The sequence below is a fragment of the Schistocerca nitens genome, chromosome 4 (genome assembly GCF_023898315.1).
Source record: "Schistocerca nitens isolate TAMUIC-IGC-003100 chromosome 4, iqSchNite1.1, whole genome shotgun sequence".
Classification (NCBI taxonomy): domain Eukaryota; kingdom Metazoa; phylum Arthropoda; class Insecta; order Orthoptera; family Acrididae; genus Schistocerca; species Schistocerca nitens.
In genome coordinates, this window is record NC_064617.1 from 441,179,796 (window position 1) to 441,203,277 (window position 23,482).

The 23,482-nt window shown below is 41.2% G+C and overlaps 1 long non-coding RNA gene across 1 annotated transcript; it reads right to left on the reverse strand.

Annotated features, from left to right (window-relative positions):
• Positions 1-17,846: 17,846 nt before the first annotated feature.
• On the reverse strand, positions 17,847-21,941 carry LOC126251463 (uncharacterized). The gene is made up of 2 exons (XR_007545738.1): positions 21,690-21,941; positions 17,847-18,227 (listed from the first exon to the last, which is right to left on the reverse strand). It is a non-coding gene; the product is annotated as an uncharacterized LOC126251463 (long non-coding RNA).
• Positions 21,942-23,482: the final 1,541 nt, after the last annotated feature.

A 23,482-nucleotide genomic window follows, 5' to 3' on the forward strand; every position in this document is an offset into this window, starting at 1 on the left:
CTGAGGCGCCTAGATCCGCACGGCCACACCGGCCGGCGTTTACTCGTGGGTTGTACATCATGGCACGAGATATTAAATGACCAGACGAAATTTCAAGCAAGTCACCATCTTCAGTGAAGGACCAGTCACTGTGGAAATGATCGAAGTTTCAGTACAGTTCATAAAATCTGTCTACATCGGTATGTTGGACCTCTCCAAACATCACATGTACTGCTTCCACTATGACTTTGCTAAACCAAAATTCGTCACTCCAAAGTTACTTTATGTGCGTACAGACTGTTTCATCTACTGGGCGAAAGGCTATGATCCATATGAAGTGATTAGGTTCAGTCATGTAGAATTCTACACATATGGAGATTCTTTCTTCTTCTGTAGTGGTCAATCCAAGGATTGGTTTGCAACAGCTACAATGGCAGCTTGTCTCCATTCTGTGCGTCTTTCAGCTTTTCTCTTCATTTCTTTATAGGTGTTACATCCCACATCTTTCACGATTTGATCCATGTACCTCAGTCGTGGTCTTCCTCTTGGTCTTTTTCCCTCGACATATCCCTCTATGATTGTGTTCAGGAGTCCTTTATGTCTTAATAGATGGCCTGTAAATTGCACTCTTCTTTTAACAATGAAACTCCAGAAACTTCTCTTCTCACCTGCTGTTTCCAGAACCACTTCGTTTGTGACCTTGTCGATCCATTTTATTTTGAGCATGCGTCTATAGCACCACATTTCAAAAGAATTTAGCTTCTGCTGTTCCTCTGTCCCGAGAGACCATGTTTCACACCCATAGCATGCCACACTCCACACATATGATTTCAAAAATCTTTTCCTGGTTTCAAGGCTGATGCTCTTAGATGTTAATATGTTTTTCTTCTTGTTAAAAGCAGCCTTTGCTTGAGCTATTCTACTTCTCACTTCTGCCTTGCTCCTTCCATCCCTGGTAATGTTACTGCCCAGATAAGTAAATTTATCAACTTGTTCAAGCAGTTCATTGCCTACATGAACTTGGACTTTCACTTGATCTTCTTTGTCGCATGCCATTACTTTTGTTTTTGCTTTATTAATTCTCATATTATATTCTTCACCCATAACTTTATCCATTCTATTCAGTAGGACCACAAGATCTTCACTTTCAGCCAGGACAGCTATATCATCGGCATATCTCCAGAATGAGATTTTCACTCTGCAGCGACGTGTGCGCTGATATGAAACTTCCTGGCAGATTAAAACTGTGTGCCCGACCGAGACTCGAACTCGGGACCTTTGCCTTTCGCGGGCAAGTGCTCTACCATCTGAGCTACCGAAGCACGACTCACGCCCGGTCCTCACAGCTTTACCTCTGCCAGTATAAAGCTGTGAGGACCGGGCGTGAGTCGTGCTTCGGTAGCTCAGGTTGTAGAGCACTTGCCCGCGAAAGGCAAAGGTCCCGAGTTCGAGTCTCGGTCGGGCACACAGTTTTAATCTGCCAGGAAGTTTCATATCAGCGCACACTCCGCCGCAGAGTGAAAATCTCATTCTGGAAACATCCCCCAGGCTGTGGCTAAGCCATGTCTCCGCAATATCCTTTCTTTCAGGAGTGCTGGTTCTGCAAGGTTCGCAGGAGAGCTTCTGTAAAGTCTGGAAGGTAGGAGACGAGATACTGGCAGAAGTAAAGCTGTGAGGACCGGGCGTGAGTCGTGCTTCGGTAGCTCAGATGGTAGAGCACTTGCCCGCGAAAGGCAAAGGTCCCGAGTTCGAGTCTCGGTCGGGCACACAGTTTTAATCTGCCAGGAAGTTTCATCGGCATATCTTATCATATCTATTCGTTGGCCATGAATTACTACACCTGTCTGTGAATTTTCCCTTACTTTTTTCAGCGCCTCTTCAATCTATACGTTAAAGATAACAGGGGATAGTGCGCAACCTTGCCGGACACCTTTCCGTATCTGCACCTCTTCTTGTTTTGTCCGTCCACGGATAACTGCAGTCTCGTTTTTGTACAGGTTCCATATCATTTTTCTATCTTTATGGTCTATTCTTACTTTTTTGAGTACCTCAAACATCTTATCCCATTTAACATTATCAAAGGCTTTCTCTACATCTACGAAAGCTATGTATGTTTTCAGGTTATTATCTAATCGTTTCTCTATTATTAGTTTAAGAGCAAATATTGCTTCTCTGGTTCCTCTATCTTTCTGGAATCCAAACTGGTCTTCGGAGAGTGTAGCTTCGATTTTTTGTTCTATGCGTTTTAGGATAATTGAGGTTAATATTTTAGAGGCGTGAGTAACTAGGCTGAGTGTCGTATAATTTTCACATCTTGTAGCATTTACCTTCTTTGGAATGGGGACCATAATGATTTTCTCAAAGTCTGTAGGAATTTTACTCTGCTCGTACTTGTTGAAAACAAGATTATACAACTCCTGATTCAGTGTTGCTCCTCCAAATTTCAGAAGTTCAGCTGGAATATTGTCTATACCAGGCGATTTGTTGTTTTTCAATTTTTTCAGAGCTAGCTCTACCTTTAATATAGGTTCACCTATGTTGTGTGCATCTACTTCTGTTTCTTCTTCCATGATGTTTTCAGACAGGTCTGGTCCGCTGTACAGTTTTCCTATATATCGTTTCCATCTTCTTGCAACTTCATCATCGTCATCCAACATATTGCCATTTTCATCCATCACAGCCCTACATTTGTTTCTTCTGTCTCCAAAGCAATGTCTCACACATTTATAGGCCTTGTCGATATTTCCCTTGCTCATGTTATCCTCAACTGAAATACAGAGATCATCAAGGTATTTATCTCTTGCTTGTTTTGCCCCTCTGTTGATTCTGTTTTTCAGACTCTTGTATTTCTCTTGGTCTTCCTTCTTCACAGAATTTTTTAATTTCCTTCTTTCTTCCATCATATTTAGTAGGTCATTAGTGATCCATTCCTTCCTTTTCTCTGTCCTTTCTTTTCCTATTACTTCTTCTGCTGCTTCTAAAATACCAGTTTTTATTTTTTCCCAGCTGCTTTGGATGTCATTGCAGCCCTGTGTATTTGTTTTCTTGTCTGTTTCTAGTTGATAGTGCTTCAGTGTATTTTTGTTTTTCAGGTTTGTCAAATCCCATTTACATGTACTTCTTCTTTTAATGTTCTTGAATTTTAGTTCAGTCGTCATCATAACGAGTATGTGGTCACTTTCCACATCACAGCCTGGATATGATCTGCTGTCCTTAACTTGGTTTTTAAATCTTTGCTTCACTAGTATGAAGTCAATTTGGTATCTGTTAATGTCACCAGGCATTTTCCAAGTATATCTTCTTCTTGGATGATGATTAAAGAAGGTATTTGTAATGCAAAGTTTATTTCTTTGGCAGAATTCTACAAGTTTATCCCCTCTTTCATTTCTTAATCCTAATCCAAAATTCCCTGCCACATCCTTTTCTTTACCTTCCCCAACAACGGCATTCATATCTCCCATCTCCTTTAATTCTGCCAATTACTTCTTCAAGATGGTCATACACCATGTCGATTTCATCATCCTCGTGCCTCGTAGTTGGCATGTATACTTGGATTATGGAGATAGGCAGCCTATAATACGTTTGGTATAACGCTTTAAAATAAAAAGATTATCAGGCTGCTCAAAGGCTAGGTGAATGGTTCACAGATCGTGGCGTTTGTGGGGCTCATGTCTAAGATGTACGCACGCTGTATAGACACAGATACCACTCAGAAGTGGGATAAGGGTGTGCATCATGCGGCCGCAAAGACTCTCATGACTGAAGATTACAAGAGCTGCTCTTTAGAGGGCGTTGGCACAGCTTCTCACATGGTGTGCCAAGTAGTCTTCGTATCAAGAGGACATGAGATGCATTCTGTACTGTAGTACATCTGTCCCGTCATGACGACAGACGGTTCATTGTGCAGCCAGCATCGAGACACTACAGTACACACATTATTGGTAAGAGCGATCGTTGTGGCTGTGTATTTATTTGTAAATACTAGATTTGTGTATGTGCAAGTGTGTGCTGAATAGTTTGATGAGCCATTTCTTATAGTTTCATAAATGCTTCATTTCATATACTGTGTGTATAATATTGGCAACATACTATCTGTGCTTGTAAATATGCAGTGCATATTTGTTTGTCTGTGTGTGTGTGTGTGTGTGTGTGTGTGTGTGTGTGTGTGTGCGTGTGTGTGTGTGTGTGTGTCTGTTGTATGCGTGGTTTTCTCTTCATCTGCTGCTGCTAGTCCCAATTCTCATCTATATTGTTTATATAGAGATTTAACTGACCAGAAAGTTGTGATTAATTAAATGTAAATAGAATGATGAGAAAGTAAAAAAGTGTATATATTAAATGATGAATGAACCAGACTGAATGCAATGTAAATATTCTATAAAAGAGTATAAAGAAGCAAAATTGTAGTTGTTGTAATCTTCAGTCCATAGACTGGTTTGATGCAGCTCTCCATGCTACTCTAGCCTGAGCAAGACTCTTCATCTCCAAGTAACTACTGCAACCTACATCCTTCTGAATCTGCTTACTGTATTCATCTCTTGATCTCCCTCTACTATTTTTAGCCTCCATGCTGCCCTCCAATAATAAATTGGTGATCCCTTGACGCCTCAGAACATGTCTTACCAACCGATCCCTTCTTCTAGTCAAATTGTGCCACAAATTCCTCTTTTCCCCAATTCTATTCAGTACCTCCTCAACAGTTACATGATCTACCCATCTAACCTTCAGCATTCTTCTGTAGCACCACATTTCGAAAGCTTCTATTCTCTTCTTGTCTAAACTATTTATCATCCATGTTTCACTTCCATACATGGTTACACTCAATACAAATGCTTTCAGAAAAGAATTCCTGACACTTAAATCTATACTCGATCTTGACAAACGTCTCTTCTTCACAAATGCTTTCCTTACCATTGCCAGTCTACATTTTATATCCTCTCTACTTCGACCATCATCAGTTATTTTGCTTCCCAAATAGCAAAACTCATTTACTACTTTAAGTGTCTCATATCCTAATTTAATTCCCTCAGCATTACCTGATTTAATTTGACTACATTCCATTGCTCTCGTTTTGCTTTTGTTGATGTTCATGAAACAAAATTTTGGGACATGGTATTTAAGTTCTTGAACCTCTCAATCATAAGGGCTGGGACGCTACAGGTCATTCAATTAATAATTAGTTACAGAATTTTAATGTCACCTTCTGCGACATTCAGTGTTCAAATAATGTGGGGACCACAAATATAGGTAGATCAGTAACACCAAAAAGCCAATTTATAACTTTTTAAAATCTGTAGTTTTCTACTTGCTGTAATGATATCGATGCATTCGATACTGATGCGACAATAATAAATGTTCATATGTTCTAGTACCCACTTCAAAGTGAAATAAGATTTAATGGCACGCATGCACTCACGTTTCATGCTCATAGTGCGTTTCAAGTACTTGAAGTTCAGAGATGGTCTCATAAACACTGGTTGATGTGATGTTGTTATGAAAGATTAACAGGCCATACCTCGCACAGCTGTTCACACTGTTTGTTATGGAAGATTAACAGGCCATACCTCGCACAGCTGTTCACACTGTTTGTAATGTCGACTGCGTATCTGCGATGACGGTTACATTCATGCAGCTTTGTTTCTCACATGGTATCGCGTGACGACATTCACAGTAGCTCCTTGATGTAGTGAATGGGCGTTTCCGTTGCTTTCTATCCGTAAACAAACAGAGGAAATGTTCTATGAACCCACATGAATGCGTGTGAGGTCAGTGATATCGAATAACGACTTATCGTAATCTCATCCTGTACTATGCAACTATGACCAATGAAATAAGGTCTATTGTGCTTCACAGAGCCGTTCAAAAATGTCACAATTAGATCGAAAACCATTTGTAAGGGTAGGCTTCGACGGCTGTTGTCATTGTCAACAATATTCTTCTGGGCTGTTGAATGCATTATCAATATATAAAATTCTGCACCGATTCCGCCACTATTGCAAGTGACCTTCCTCAGGGCTTTGTGCTGAGTTGACTGCTAAATGAGAGAGACTTTAGATCTTATGCGGTGGCAGAGGAAGCTGTTTACGTATCTAATAGAGTACTTGAGGATAGGAGGAGGGATGTTAGGCGTCCCATTATTAGTCTTTATATATTATGTTATAAACGTGGACTGTAGGAAAACCGGAACAGACGAGAATCGAAGCATTTCAGATGTGGTGCTACAGACGACGGTTGAAAATTAAGTGGACTGATAAGGTAAGGAATGAGAAGGTTCTGCGCAGAATAGGAGAGGAGAGGAAAGGAAGGTGTGGAAAAAACTGAGAAAGAGAAGGGACAGGACGATAGGAAATCTGTTAAGATATCATGTAATAGGTTCGGCGATACTAAAGGGAGCTGTAGAGGATTAAACCTGTGGGGGAAGACAGAGACAGGGATGCATCCAACAAATATTTGAGGACGTAGGTTGAAAGTGCTACACTGAGATGAAGAGGAATCCGTGGTTGGCAGTATCAAACGAGTCAGAACACTGATGACTCAAAAGAAAAAATATTATTCGTTGTCATTGGTGGATAAAGACGTACGTCATTGGTGTTTACTTTATTTCTTGTCACTGATGGAAACAGGCGTAAAAATGGTTCAAATGGCTCTGAGCACTATGGGACTCAACTTCTGAGGTCATCAGTCCCCTACAACTTAGAACTACTTAAACCTAACTGACCTAAGGACATCACACACATCCATGCCCGAGGCAGGATTCGAACCTGCGACCGTAGCGGTCACGCAGTTCCAAACTGAAGCGCTTAGAACCGCACGGCCACACCGGCCGGAACAGGCGTAAAAGAAAGGGGTGGTAGCTGTGATGTAGCGCTGTTTACTTGTCGCCAGGTGCGGGCTCCGCCGTACCTGTGCTCTGTGTAAGAACGGTTACTGCAGTCTTTATCCATCGGTGACAAGCAATAATATAAATACCAGTTAGGAACGCCTAACACTCCCCCTCGTATCCTCAAATATCCTATTAAATCACTGAAACAGTTTCCTCCACTACTATATAAGATCTGAAGTCTCTTTCATTCAGCAGTCAGCTCAACACAAAGTCCTGTGGAAGTACACTTGCAATAGTGACCGAAACGTCGGGAAATTTTACATATTTATAATGTGGTGAACAGCCCAGAAGAATTTTATTGACACCGGAAATGACAGTTTACCGTCGTATATATATAACAACATCGCTCATATTTCTCCATAATGTGGAAAATATACTGCTTTGAGATTTGAAGTTCAGGTAAAAGGGGTACACTCTGTGATCGAAAGTATGTGGACATCCTTACTTAGTGCGAAATGGACCGCCGGATTGTCATGACAGCAGAGCCCGCCGCTATAGAAGAGAGCAGGGTTTGTTGTGTTGTCATTATAAAAGCATTGAGAGGCAAATGGGTCGGTAAGGAGAGCTCAGTGGCTTCAAATATGGAATATTCATTGGATGAACTATCAGGCACATCTGAACCCTTCTTAAGAGGCCGACACCGTTTGGTGGCGCTGTGATTGTGAAGCGGAAACGCGAATGAACAACCACCGCTAAATCAGGATCAGGCGGACTTCATGAACTGAAAGACAGGAACCGTAAAAAATCTCACTAAATCAGCGGCAGGAATCACTCGTGAGTTCCGACGTCCTACCAGCAACGCAGCTAGTACAGTGCTTGTGCATAAGGAGTTAAAACGAATAGGGTACAATGGTTGACCAGCTCACTATAAGCCACGCATTTGTGTAGTAAATGCTAAGCGACACTTGACAACTGGAAACGAGTGATTTGGAATGATGAATCACGCTATACTCTGTGGGAGTCCGATGGAAGGGATTGGTTTCGGTGAATGCCTGGAGAACATTACTCTGCCGACATGCATAGTGCCAACAGTAATGTATGGACTAGGTGAGGTTAGGGTATGGCCGTGTCTCTCGTGGTTAGGGTGTGATCTCCTTATTGTGCTGAAGAAAACACTAAATGAGAATGTCATGGAGACATTTTACAGCGTTGTGTACTGAATACAGTAGAGGAAGTATTCGGAGACGATGATTGTATCGGCTTGACAACGCTTGTTGTCATGGAGAACTATGTGTGAGGCAACGGTTTGTGGACACTAACATTCCTAAAATGTACTGTCCGGTCCAGAATCCCACTTGAAGCCAGCGGAGTACCTTTGGGATGAGGTAGAACGTCGACTTCGCTCCAGACCCCAGATCCTGCATCATCTCTGGTTTCGGTTCTGCAGGAAGAATGGGCTGTTAATCATCTACAGACATTAATACAACTCATGGAATGTGTCTCCATCAGAGTTCAGGCCGTCATAATGGTAAAGGTAGCACACACCTCATGTCAATTCTCATTAGTAGGTGTCCGAATTCACTTCATCGTCTAGTGTAAATCCAGCAGAATATGGTAAAAGTGGAATATGCAAATCGTAATGAAAGTAAGTAAACTTTCTTATATTGTCTTAAGCCGAAAAACAGCTACTTCGTAGAAAAATACTTTCGCTGTAGATACTTTGCGAAAATCATATTGTACCACCGTCAGCTGCAATGCAAAACTTTCATTGTTGCTTTGCTATCAGCGTCGATTATCATAAGCCGTCAGAAACAGGTAGTTTTTGAGATGTAACATTTAATTTTATACTTGACACTGAGGCACATTCTAGGGGTCACCAGGGAAATGAACATCAGAATTTTAAAAATAAAATGCAAACATTCATCACGAATTATTAAACTGTACAGTCCACTGTACGGTAGGGGTCCTGAATTGCACTTGTGAATAGATCAGTGCTGTCTACTACCGACGATTATAGCTCCGAATATGTTCGAATATTTGATTTTTCAAACATAAAGATAAAACTTAAATCGCAGTTACCCTTGAACATGAGTTGCATTTTACTAATTATTATTCGCTGCATTAACGGACTTGTCATAGTTACTACCAACAGAGAATGTAAGCAGTAGCGTATGTCAGTTTCAACATTGGACTTCTGGTACGATGTTTTATTCAACTGTTAATATTTATAAACGAAAATAAACATTTGGAATTTACGGAATTAGGGCCTGCAAAAGTAGTTCAATGAGAAAATATTTTGGACCCGAACGATGTACATGAGAAGGAAATGAAATAGGTTTCTCTTTGTTGTGAGAAATTCTGGAAACATATTACTATGTTTTTTTGTTGTTTTTTTTTTAATGGTCCAAAGATCTGTAACTGAACGAAATCGGCAATATGTGCCAGTAGACTACAATAGAAGACTTTACATAACTTATTTAGATTTATGAGCAATTAAATTTTAGAAGACAATTGGTCAGATATGTTGTACCATATTCTTCGTTGCCTAATGAATGGATGGTCTGCTGAAAAATAAATGAAACGCGTGAACGGATGAGTCGAGAGATACGGGGAAAGGTAATGGACAAAGCAAGGTCCAGTACTATGTCTTCCACACTAATTCTGTATAAGTGGATAGTCGTGAACTAAAGGTGTAAATTTTATGATGTTGCTTTCTGTAGACAACTGACATGTCAATAGGTTTTATATTTAAGTTACGTTAAGTGAAAGAACTTTTTTGTGAATAATGTTCTTCGGGCGAACAGTTTTTGAAATACCACAAACAGTATTGGGAGAAGACTCTTAGGTGTTCGAATCTGTGCGTGAGTTTTGTAGTAACAATACTGCTGTTAAGGAGAAACACCAGTTTATATCAGTGACGCACAGTGGAATGTTTGCTAAATTGGAAATACTTGTGGAATGTTGTGAATGATAGTGCGGGCATCAGTCCGCGAATGAATCCTGTTTGTGTGTCGCTCGTGGTCTATCTCGGTTCCTGAGACGACCCCACAGAAAGACGGTTGACCAGCCCAGCGGTCTGCCTCTGGCTGTTCAATGTGGCGGTAAGGCTCTGACACGATGTCAAATGGAGGTGTGCAACATCTTTCCCGTCAGTATACAACGATGAGCGAAAACATTATGACAACTGCTCACCGTCTGGTTAAATGAAGCCTGGCGGCGTTGTGTGCATGTGGAGCAGTCAGAAAAGATACAGATTGAGAGTGGGCAAATCTACTGAGACAAGCTACTTTGATAAAGGGCAAGTAGGAAGGTCGTGTCGGAAACAACGAATCTGGTCGGTGGTTGCGTTCTCCTATCGTGAACATCAATGGAAAGTGGTTGAAGGACAGTGGAACCATGCGTAGGTGACAAGGCGTTGGACATACAAGGCTGACTGGAAAACATGGAGGCTGGAGTCTTCTTGCTCTGTAAATCATGGCAAACGTGCTCTGTGGTAGATTTGACGACAGTGTGAAATGCTGATATTCCCCTTATGACCCAGCAATACTGGCAGTTAAAATTGCAGTGTGCTAAAATAATCGAGATTCGACTGTTGATCAGTGTAAAGGTTTCTTGATTTCACCAGGTCTACGGCTGCTCGAAACAGGCACCGCGCCAAAGGCGCGGGTTGGTGGGGGCACTTTCATGCTCTGAGGACACACATCTGAGCTCCGAAGGGTCCTAAAGCAGTAATCGAATTTGTGGACTACGTGAACGTATTGCGGAGCACCTGCATCCGTCCACACCTGTTGTCTTCCCCCACAGCGATCGCATCTTGCAGCAGGATGTCAGAGTCACAAAGCCAGAGTCTGGGACGCTATCGGGTAGCACTTCCAGAGTCACAGTCCACAAGTCGATAATTAAATTACAATTTTCGGAAATGATGTGTTCCAGTTAAGGACCAAAACGCTATTAATCAAGTAGTCAATGTTCCAGGCCCAGCAGTGAACGTCGTGTTTATATACGTCCTCCAAAAGAATAGACAGCGTATACTTAAAAAACTACAGACAAATATGTCATCTCAAAATAAACTTCACTTGACGGCGGTATTTGCTCACAACGTATCGATTACGACTGCTGATAATGCATTCAGCTCGTCTGTCAACAGAACGCGCCGAGGAAATCCTGATTCGTCTACACTGCAATACAGAAACAAGCGGACTAAGCGGACTCGTGACTGTAGTCAGCTGTTTGTAAGACTCGCACCGTTTCATTGGATAATGACTATAGTACAGGTACTTTCAAGCAGAACACTGGACACACATTGGTGGTCATGTTAACATCCTTCGGAATCTGCTTGGTAGAACAAATTCACATTTATAAACAAAAGGCACAAAAATGTGTACATTTTCCAGTACTAATTTATTTAGTTAGTTGGTTTTTGGCTTACAATGCCAGAATCGTACTATTACTATGCTATACAGCTGAAAAATTTTGAAACAAAGTATTACACATGAAGCATGAACAGTAAGAACAAAGTAAATGTCATCGTTGACAGTGGAATAGTAGCCCAATCGAAAGTATTAACGCTAAACGACAGATAATTGGGAAGGGTGCATACTAGAATACTTCAAGACTCAACATTGAAAAAGCAGTGTGTCTGTTCGAGGGTGAGGCAGAATAGGGGGAGGAGAATATCAGAGAAAATGAAATCTTGTTATAGCCACTCTAAGACGATAGTTGTTTTATAATATATTTCCCATTCGTCCATTAGTAATTCTACATGTCACTCTGGGGCCCATGAATAAGTCCAAAGTAGTTATAACTAATGTACATATGCAGACGTCCACTGTGGGCTGTAATTATCTTATGGCAGGGAAACTTGGTACGTATTCTAATACGTTAATACTGAACGGACACACACTGGAAAAAATTGTTCCAATTTTGGCCACCCGGTACAAATCTGGTGTTGTAAATGCAAGAGAGACGTACAGAAATATTTCCATCTGTAATGGATTAGGAATGGAATGCGGGCAGAAAAGGTCTAATAAGTGAGAAAGGCATAATGTTGATTTTATTATTAACCGCCACATACACAGTTTGTCCAATATGAGCACCGGATACGTTGACGATATGCTGTACAGTGCCGGATTTGCACCGGGTGCCCAAAGTTTGGAACTAACTTTATCCAGCATAAATCGGTTCCGTATTAACGCATTAGCGTATCTGCCAAATTTTCGGTGCTATACGATAATTACAGCCCACACCGAACTTCCGTGAGTACCTGCCCTGTAATTATAATCACCCGGTACTATATCTGCCATAATTTGTGTCATATTTAAGGGTAGGGCTAAGAAATAGTATTTACATATGTGCCACTGAGATTCTTGATCTAATTTGATGTTCGTGTTCTCTGTCGTTTAGGGTTATCAAAAATGGTTCAAATGGCTCTGAGCACTATGGGACTTAACATCTGTGGTCATCAGTCCCCTAGAACTTAGAACTACTTAAACCTAACTAACCTGAGGACATCACACACATCCATGCCCGAGGCAGGATTCAAACCTGCGACCGTAGCAGTCGCGCAGTTCCGGACTGAGCGCCTAGAACCGCTAGACCACCGCGGCCGGCGTTTAGGGTTATCCGTAAAGTACAGTATTCGTGGGCCACACACTATAAATATTTACCCGAAGTTCTTATGAGATAATATTCATCAGGGAGGCATCGAGGATTTCATGTGTTACACTTGCGTAGCACTCTTCTGTGATTTTAGATGGCTTTCTTCTTAGCGGTATACGATCACTATGTATAGGATCACTACACTACTGTGATAAAGACCTCAATCACCTGAGTAAATCTTTGATGAATAAGTACTTGCAAGACATGATTGACTGAAGCTGTGATGGATGAATCTTGTACCTGACCCTTCTACGAGTATCATTTGGAAAGTAAAGAACGTTTTGTTTTGACACGCGACCGAGTTCCACCCCCTCCCGCCCTGTAAACTGCCGACCGACCACTATGCTTGGTACTCACCCGGTTCAGTTTGGCGGCAGCTGCGACCCAATTCGTTTGATTACTGCTTAGATGTGCGAATTTAAGATATGTGACAAAATAGACGATCCCGCCATGTTTGAGATGAGCAATGATACCTACTGTTTTAAAGGCGCAAAGAGTCCGACAAATCGAAATTTATGAACTGAGGTTTACAGTAATGTGATGAATGAAGCGCAGTTCGGAACTGATGTACCATATTTAATGGCGGACGGAAGAAAGTTCACGACGGAGATCGCTTGGGCCCGCTCTCAATGGTGACTGGAGCACTAAAGCAAAGACTGAAACAAAAATCGGAGAAGACAGGCGTTTCACAATTAGTGGACTGCTGCGGCCCACTATCAGACGCTTCAAAGACTTCTCCGCGGCGTTAAAAACAAGCGGCGCGGATTGTTAACCAGTGGAGCCATCCTCCTTCACGAAAATGCACTTCCCCCTGCAGTAGTACTGACACAGGACTTGCTTCAGCAATTTAAGTGGAAAATGTTTCAACATCCACCGTACAGTTCAGATTTAGCCCCAGCTGATTATAACTTATTTCCCTAAATGAAAGATTTTTTTGAGTGGACAACGGTACGGAAGTCATGATGAACTTAAAGAAGCCGTTACTCAGTGTTTCAGTAACTTGGTGGCAACTGAGCTAGTAGAAGGCTTAGGTATGAAATTATCTGTAAAATACAGTAATATAAAATAAAAATTTCGGTAGAATAAAAACGTTCTTTACTTTCCGAATGACCCTCGTATACAGTAAGTTCCATATAAAAGTGTACAGCATAATTTTAAATATAAAGTCCTCAGCGACATCTCTGGTATGGTCTCGAATTTGAAGTCAATGCTCTTTTGCATAGAGTGTGAGAATTGAATGTCCTATTTTGTCGGTGGCAGTTTTGGTTATCTGCACTTATTTGCAGCCAATTTAAACGCTGAAAAATGTGCAGTACTTATCAAAAATGACTTCTGAGGTCCGTGAAGAAACTATTTGGTTTGAACGAGGCAAAAGCGTGCTTCCAGAGGATAATGATCCGAAACATCGCAGCCGTCTCTGTACAGCTTGGAAACAAGACAATGGGATGTCCACGATGGATTGGCCTGCAATGTCTCCGGATGCAAATCCAATCGTAAATGTTTGGCGTGTATTTAGATGAAGCTTAAAGAAAATCCAGTATACACTATGGAGCAGCTGTCATACAAAATCATAATTTGAAGATTGTTAACGAGAGAATATGCAGAAAATCTCGTGAAAAGCATGCCAAAAAGGTGCAAAGCTGCAATCGATAATGGCGGCGACTGGATTATCTATTAGATAATTGTGCAATTAGTAATAATGTGTATTTTCATGTAAACGTATTTATAATCGTGCCTTAAAAATGGTTCAAATGGCTCTGAGCACTATGGGACTTAACATCTGTGGTCATCAGTCCCCTAGAACTTAGAACTACTTAAACCTAACTAACCTAAGGACGTCAGATACATCCATGTCCGAGGCATTACGACTGTTAGGTTTCTCATTACAACAGTAGTTCAATGCCTCAGTCGAAGATTTATAATCCATTTTGTATTGATAAGGTTCAGTGTCTTGGATACTCCTCCTTTTCCCCTGATCTCAGCATTGTTGCTTTGTCTTATTTTAAAAAAATGAAGACGTCTGAAAGTAATGTATTTACTACAGATCAGTGGCGTTTCGAAGTTGTTAGAATTATTGTAAGTGGCAACCGAAAAAGAACACACCAAAAAATAAAAAAAATGTAGAGAGAGAGAGAGAGAACGACGCACCACTAAGAGATTACCCGAATGGGACAGAAATCGGTAGATATGATATACATGCATACACATAAAAACGTGTACAGTTTCGGAAACACTGGATGGTTTACTCAACAGAAAGAGTTTAACGAACTGAGCAAACCAATAACGCATTCTGCAACTTTCGCCATTATGCAAGCAGTTATTTGGCTTGGCAGTGATTCATTTTTTGGCTGTCCTCCTGAGGAATATAGTGCCATAGTTTGTCCAATTGCGGCATTAGATAGTCAAAATCCTGATCCGATTGGAGAGCTCTGACCATGATGCTCCAAACGTTCTTAACTGGGGAGAGATCCAGCAACCTTGTTGGCCAAGGTAGGGTTTGGTAGGCACGAAGGCAAGCAGTATAAATTCTCGCCTTGTGTGGGCGGGCATTTCCTTGATGAATTGTAAGCATACGATGGTTTTCCATGAAGGGCAACAAACGGGGGGTAGAATATCATCGACATACCATTGTGCTGTAAGGGTGCCGCAGATGGAAACCAAAGGAGTCCTATTATGAAGAGAAATGGCACCCTAAACCATCACTATTGGTTCTCGTGCCTTATGGTGCGCGACAGTCAAGCTGGTATCATGACGCTGTCCTGGGCGTCTCCAGACACGTCTTCCGCTTGGAGTTTCATTGACTGGAGTTGAATTGTCTTCCGTGATGAGTCCCGCTTCTAAATAAGACAGATGACCAGCGAAGTGTAGACATCTCAGACAGTGGGGGGCACAAACCTGATGCGGCCGTTGTGACCGAGCGGTTCTAGGCGCTTCAGTCTGGAACCTCGCTGCTGCTACGGTCCCAGGTTCGAATCCTGCCTCGGGCATGGATGTGTGTGATCTCCTTAGGTTTGTTAGGTTTAAGTAGTTCTAAGTCTAGGGGACTGATGACCTCAGATGTTAAGTCGCATAGTGCTTGGAGCCATTTGACACAAACCTGACTGTCGCCCTTCACACAGGAGTGTTTGTCTGAGGTGCCGTTTGTTTTCGTAGTAGGACCCCTTCGGTTGTCATCCGCGGCACCCTTACAGCACAGAGGCACGTCGACGATATTCTAGGCCCCCTTTTGTTGACCTTCATGACAAGTCATTCTGGGCTTACAATTTCAGCAAGATAACGCCCGCCCGCACATTACTGCCAGGGACATCCAACCAGCTCCGGATTTTGTCGTCCTAACAACCAATCAATGCCAAGCCGAATAGGTGACTGCATGAAGACGAGGGGTGGAGCAACGCGCTATTGACTTGCTCAGTTTGTGAACCACTTTCTCTCGAGTAAATCATTCAATTTTTCTGGAATTGCAATCATATTTTTCTCTGCACATATACATCACATCTACCAATTTCCGTACCATTCGGACAATAGCTTTGCGGTGCATCTTTTTTTTTCGTCTTAGGTGTGCTTTGGGGACAATTTTAAGAATCTAAATGTTGCTCTATAGCAAAACGGGAGTAGCGTCCTTTGTACGCCTCGGGAAAACGTTATTTGTCTCTGTTCTTGAGTCCCATGAAGTGATGACTATCTCTGATGAGGACTGCAGCGAAATTTCGTACTTACTCACATGACCCTCAGTGAACAGAAATGGAACATTCCTGCCCGTCACTATTGCGACATGTGAAGTTGCTTACGCTTGTGTGTGCTGAAGAAAGTAGCCCAATGGAGGCACTATGGGGGAGGAGACTAAGTATGGTATCATAGCACTTCAATACAAGACAAGGCTTTTCATATAATGTTGCTTTATCTCCAGCGCTTGATTAATTAATGTGTGATACATCTCTTGCACAGTGGTGGATGCTTAGCGTTGAAACACCCCTGGAACATTTCTGTTGAAGTAAAGTATACCTGCACATCCCAAGAATCCGTTTACCTCCCTTCACCAGACGATCGGCTACCAACTTTCTCTCTCTCGTGTGTGTTTGTGTTTATGTGCTCCGTAAGATTTCAGTTGCATTAGAAAGATTGGATTTCTGATGTGAATGTTATGTGGGGGGTGGGGGGGGGGGTGAGGAACGGCTAAAGTCTCAGATAAATCTTTTCCTCTCAGAGGAATTCAATAGTGGGAATGTATTTATCAATGAAGATCTTCTTGAAATAAATTCATTCTGTCAGGGAATATTCCATAAATTTCAGGGATGCTTTCAGATTTACTAAAATGATAATGTAGCTTCATCAATGTGCTCGATAGTCCAGTATGTTTTACAATTTTCGAATGTTCCCGTTTATTTTGAAACTATCTGGCTGTTCCGAATTTGATGTCTTAGAAGTTTTTGAGTGATATCCAGTGTTCTAGAACTGTGAGTATCCTATGCTCTTTCCTAGAAGTTTCAGGTTTTGAGTGTATAGAGAGTTAGCCATGAACAATGAAGTGAAAAGTAGCACCACTGTTTCGAGTTAATGTGCAAAGTGACACGATAAACTGAAACAAGATACTAGCGTGTCTTAGAACTTTTGATCTCAGAGTGTACGTTAGTAATTACAGGCAACTCAAACATTCAGAGGAAAATTATGAAAGTGATATTTCCTTAGTTCGTGATTTGTAGTGTTAAATTTCATCAACCAAAGAGAGCAGTAAAAGTGACAAAACGAAAAAATGACAAAGCTGCATATTTTTACAAGTTGTAGATATGCCGCAGACATATTTTTTTTTACTTTTTTGTCTGATGAAATTTTTGTGATATGGTGATTATCTCATTGCTCGAATAACGTATCACACAGAAAAAGAGATATTTTCAAAGGGCGACCAAGCGAAACAGCCCCAAAACGTGCTTGTACTTTACAGTCATGACAGACTATAATCCATGTTACCATTTCGTTCCTGTCATCAAATAATAGGATAGAATATTTCTTTTGAATGTAGAGTGCTAATTTTTTTAAGATGGTAGTCAATACTGCATAGTGTGTATATCTCTTTCTAGTTTTGTTACACAGTAACTGAAAGTCATCTTCTGAAGCTGTTGTTCACGGAGTTCATTTGCGCAATATTGGTGACGATAAGGGTGTCGGGTATTTTTAGTACAGTACAGTAATGTGCTAAAAATTCGACTCTGTAAATTTATGGCTAACACCAGCCTTACTTAAGCAAACTACCATTTTTTATTTTCTTCCATAGTTGCTATAAATTAACAGAATTTTCTTTTGCCACAGTTTTTGACAGGAGGCGGCGCCTCATGTTTCAGTCCTCATTGCTTTAAAATGTTACAGAAAACATTTAAATTAAATCATCTGCTATCAATTTAATTACTGTTTATTCAGCATGAACTTTGCTGTTGAGTTATGTAACAATATTGTCTATAAACATTCGGGTTTAATTTGAAGTGTCTTCGTTTGACATGTGGCTCAAACTTACACAATGTATTCAACAAACAGAACATGCAAGTAGACGTTCAGCTGTCCCCCTAAGGCCAGTCACAGGCGTTGATGTTGCTGTTCCAGACGAGTCCTGGAGCACAGTTCTCGTGAATGGCTACGCCATTGCTGCACTCCCAGAAGCCGTTCGGGTCCGACTCGTCAGGGAAGTATTTGGGCGTGGCTCCGTCGTGGGCAGGACATTGGGGGTCAGCCAATGTCAGGGCTGCCAATGTACACAGAGCAAACAGGATCACCAGCACTGAAAAAGTTCACGACAGAAAGTTATTTTACGTGCCGTAGTAGCATCATACATCGAATACAAAGATCAGTTACAAACAGTTTTCAAAAAGGAGAGAACTAAACGAATCATTCAGATATAGTAGGTGAAACATACAGGGCATAGACAAAATGTGGAAACACCAAAAACACATCATCATCCCTAATACGGCACAGGAAAACCGTTGGCATTCAACACAGACCTGGAATGGGAATGTATGGCTTTTAGGGGAATGATAATTCTTCCTGCGAAATAGTGGCAAGTTGAGGTGGCGGTGATCGAGGTAGAGAGCAGTCACGCACTCTTCTCTCCTAAGTAGACTATGGGCCGCGCTCACTCCCAACTATGCGTTTTCGTGAACTTCGCTGTCTATGTTTGGTTTCCCGCCCTTGTTGCGGTTACATCGTGGTTCTTCTTTCTTCTTCGCGTGGTAGCAGTGATGTGTATCGATGTTTGCCCCGTTTACCATATTTGGTTTGGTGCATATAGTTTCCGGGTAGGGTGTCTGGAGGCACTCCGTCGGTTTTTCCGAACGAGGGAAGTTATCTCCGCGTGGTGCAGTCGGCTAGGGCCGCTTGCAGACACTGCGCAGTGTCGGAGCTAGCTGTCCGATCCAGGACGTCAAAGTTGAGTAGTGGTTTCAACTACCCGAGCCACGTCCATTCGTGTTGTGGTGGTTCGTTTCGGTGGTTTGCTGTTGGGGAGGTTTTCCTGTGAGCAACACCGAGTGTTTCCACTGCTGAAATTTAGCCGCCATGCGCTGCAGTTAACTATTTTGGTCGACTACTATTTGAGTGCACCAGTGGAATTTTCTGTCTTGTGGTCGTTAGTGTTCCAAAAAAATGGTTCAAATGGCTCTGAGCACTATGGGACTCAACTGCTGAGGTCATTAGTCCCCTAGAACTTAGAACTAGTTAAACCTAACTAACCTAAGGACTTCACCAACATCCATGCCCGAGGCAGGATTCGAACCTGCGACCGTAGCGGTCCTGCGGTTCCAGACTGCAGCGCCTTTAACCGCACGGCCACTTCGGCCGGCTAGTGTTCCAGTTACCTGCCGTGGCCACTAACGTAATTTCAGCCAGCGTTCTTTCCTCACCTGTTGTAGCTGCCCAACATGGTGCGTAATTTTGACAGCTAATACATACTACATTGTGGGTAATCACGTTTGTAACCTTTCCGGTTTGAGTTCTCATATACTGATTGACGGGAAGCAAGTCGTTGTGTCGGTCGGTCCGTGGCTGTCCCCTGGTTGGGTTCCGACGGATCAAATATAGTTGGGCTCACCACCTGTCTCGCCTAAGTGAACGAGGGGCTTCTGAGTGCCACCGGTGTTTAATTATCTGTTGTCAGCTACTTTAAATTCAAGGCTTATGGTTACTTTTTTATTTTCTTAAAAATTTTACAAAATTAATTTTTAAATTTATCTATCAAGCTTAAACATTGTGGCCTTCTGCTTTTAAAAGATTATGGTAATATGTTTTAAAATTTTGAAACTTAATTGTGGCCTTCAGCCATTTGTATTGCACTTTGCATATGTTTGCTTTTTAAAATTATTTTATTGTTATTGTAATTGGATTTTTATCTTGTTTATTTGTTAAGATTTCTTGTTTGGAGGTCTTCAGCCGTGAATGAGTTGCATTCGGTAAAGGTCTGTCTATGTGCCGCTTTGGTTCTAAAAGTTATTAAATTACAATAAATGACAATTAGAAGAAGAAACTGACCTCAATATTTGGCCCTTTCCACAATCATATTACCAGTTCTGCCCAGCGGGTTTAGCGGGCGTATCAGACTACAAAAGAACAATAATAATAATAATAAGATGCGACAATTCATCCTCATGATCACAACAGCAATCCTGGACGATGCGAGCTGTGTGAACAGTTTCCTTGTCTTGGAACACAACGTCACCACTGTGGAACAGATATTGTACCATGGGATGGATCTGCTCAGACACAATGGTCACTTAATCCGTGAACGTGATGTAACCTTCCAGAGAAACCATGGGACCCATGGAATACCACGATATGGCTGCCCAAATTTGCACTGAAGCCCCGCCATGTTTCACTCTTTGGACATAAACGCGGTCTGAAGTTGTAAAAATCTGAAATATGTCTCATCCAACCAAATGACTGTTCTATTGCTACGTTGTCCAGGTTTGGTGACTTTGGCACCACGTCCTCCTATTACGTGAATCATCATGACTGATGAGGGGTTTTGGAGTTCGAGCTCACCCTTTTATTCCCTGCTTATGGAGCTCCCTTCATGTTGTTTTGGTGCAGATAGTGTTCGCGAGTATGGCATTCAGTTCGTCAATGTCTTTAGCAGCTGAAGTCCCCTTATTTTTCGTCACAATAGTGGCTTCAATGACGAATACAAAGTTTCATCCACGTTGCGACCCAGTTGATGATTTTTTTTCCGCTTTCCTTGTATGCGACATAATCCTTTGATACTTTGCCTCTTGAAACACTAAACACTTCGGCTACCTTTGTTACGGAAGCGCCCAACATACGAGCACCATCAATTTGCCCACGTTCGAATGCACTGAGCCCCGACATAATGCGCTCTCAACTACACAGAACACTGTTTTCATCTCGACTGCCACAACTTTCTGGGGAAATTAAGTATACAGGTACCGTTCATGATCAAATAGAACAGCGCAACCTGTTGGCTTGCCTAGCGTTGTATTTACGTTCAAGTATGTCTGTCTCGTGGTTTTTCTATATTTTTGTCCACTTACTTAGTTCCTGTACATTCAAGTGTAACGACCCTCTGATAGAAGATGTTATCCGAAATGCCATGACAGCATTTTATGGCCAACTCAAAGCTAATAGAACTTATTTGTTGTAGAGTGCACTATCGGTATTTTGCTGCCATTACGAAAGTATGGCTCAGCTTTCCCTTGTTAAATTTGAGAAATAATTTATGAGTAAAATTTTAAAGACCGAAATACGTATCATCCGAAGAATTATGTGATCAAGCTGAAAAGTGATTCCAAACTTTCAAGGTTTCGGTGTGTTAGAAACATTTCAAAATTACAAATCCTTTGTAAATGCAGCTGCCTCTCATAATTCGCTGTAGTGTAATACTACAACCTAATGAATTATAATAAAAATAGATGCCAAAGAAATGTGGAGAAGGCTCTTCATGGTTGCAGGAACCGTAATTACAAGCACTTACAGAACACAGAATAGTGTCTCGTAGTAAGTTGTTTGCAGAACTTGACTACGGAATTTAATGTACCATGAGCAATTTGAGCTAATTTTACTGATGAGCTTCTACGATAATTTATTATAGATACAAGGAATTAAGATGGATAAATTTTCGTGATGCTAATCTTGAATATCTCTGATTGAACATGCCTGACATAACCTCTAATAACACGTGTATTCTGATATACACTTCGCAATGAAGTCTAGCAGAGGAAAAGAGGTGTTTACTCACCCTTCATGTTGAGTTAGCTTGTATCTCTTTCTTGCAGGTCGGAACTGGTCTATGTCTAATAATCGCTGGATGTGGCTTATATATACATCTCCCGTAGCGTGACGTATTGGACCTTGAAGAATTCTACTCGCACAGCTGTCTGCAACGCTCAATGTACTCGTGCGTCTTTGTTTCTAAGTGTGCGCCATGTTGACATATGTAGCACTAGAATAACGACAGTGCTACAACGAATGGCTGTTTCCGTTGCATTTAACGTCGAATCAACAGAGTAAATGGCTCACGCAAGACGTCAAGCCAATTAAACCGCAATAACATACGCTGATGTGGTGCCATCTACTATAAGCGGCGTGTAAACTTGCAGTTTTTGCGGGGGTTGTTGGGAGCAGAGGAATAGGCAGAATCCCTTACGCTCACTACCAGTACCCTCGGCAGAATAAGCCATGCTACTTTACTCGTATCGTAATGATGGCACCTGGTTCAGTAATTCTTGTGCGTCGTAACATAGGACATAAATATTATTCAGAAAGTCTGTTCCTTTTCATGCTTCATGCAGTAAACAACTGATTACTTAATAAAATAACAAGAAAATAAAAAAATGAGTAAGATACGTGTTGAAGAACTCTCAGACACAACAGACATACTTATTTTTAAAATTAGTAAAAGATATTCGATAAAAATCATTCAAGTCTATGCACCAATATGCTTGCACTCTAATGGGAAGTCAGAAGACATCTTCGAAGGATTACAGAAATTGATGAACGGCAGCATATTCCACGTTTCAGTATGAAAGTAAGACAAAAAATAAAGAACGTTTCCGTAGCGACAAGTCTTAGATATGACGCCAGAAAAAAGAAACGTCGTACACTGCTATAATTTGCAGAGAAGAAATATATATTTGATATGCACACATTCTTCCAGGAGAAATATCAAATGAACTCAAAAGTGACTCCGTTTTATCAGGCAATAAAAAACTTGTACAGAATGTGGCAGTTTTTAAAGACTTTTCAATTCCAAGCAACCATAAACTCGAAAGTTGTGGAGTAAGGATAATTACAAAGCTAGGAAGAAAAAGACTAGCCAAACAGAAAATCATAAATATAGATAACTCTGTAGTATATTAATTTATATAAAAGGTGTAGCATCATAGAAAATGTAGACTATACACGCAAACAAAAACGACAATTATGAACGAAGGTACACAGGCAAACAGCAAAACTCGTTATTAGTTTCGAGCGACAACAAGAAAAGAAAACCCTATCAAAGAAGAGAAATTAGTTTCAAGCTAACGACAGTAGGAAAATTGACGGCACTTGCTAATATTAAACAAATGCTTTTGAGAATACAATGAGAATATCGTGACAGCGAAAGACAAGATTAATTTTGGGTAGCCAGCACACTTCATCAGTTAGGATGGCAAATGGGGCAGTAACTAACAGAGCGAAAATCTATGATTTTGTTGAATGTCTGAATGTTTCACTAGTTGATTCAGTAAAATAGCAAGTGAATAATGAGAATAATGACTTCCGGAAGTTGTTTCAAATTTCGTACGTTAAAACTTTCAAATCATGAAGAAAGGAAATCCGTCCGGAGACGATACTGACGGAAGAGAAATAGTTAAGTCTGAAGTCAAAGTAATAATCTGCAAATTATTTACAGTATTTCATTCTGTGAGAAACCTTTGGCCACATATATGAACCTGCGGCACTTCACACCCAAAGGTCATAAAAACTACATTAGGGTTCATCACGTACGTCATAAAAGATACCCTACTTTAAGTTTAAAAAGTGATAGGG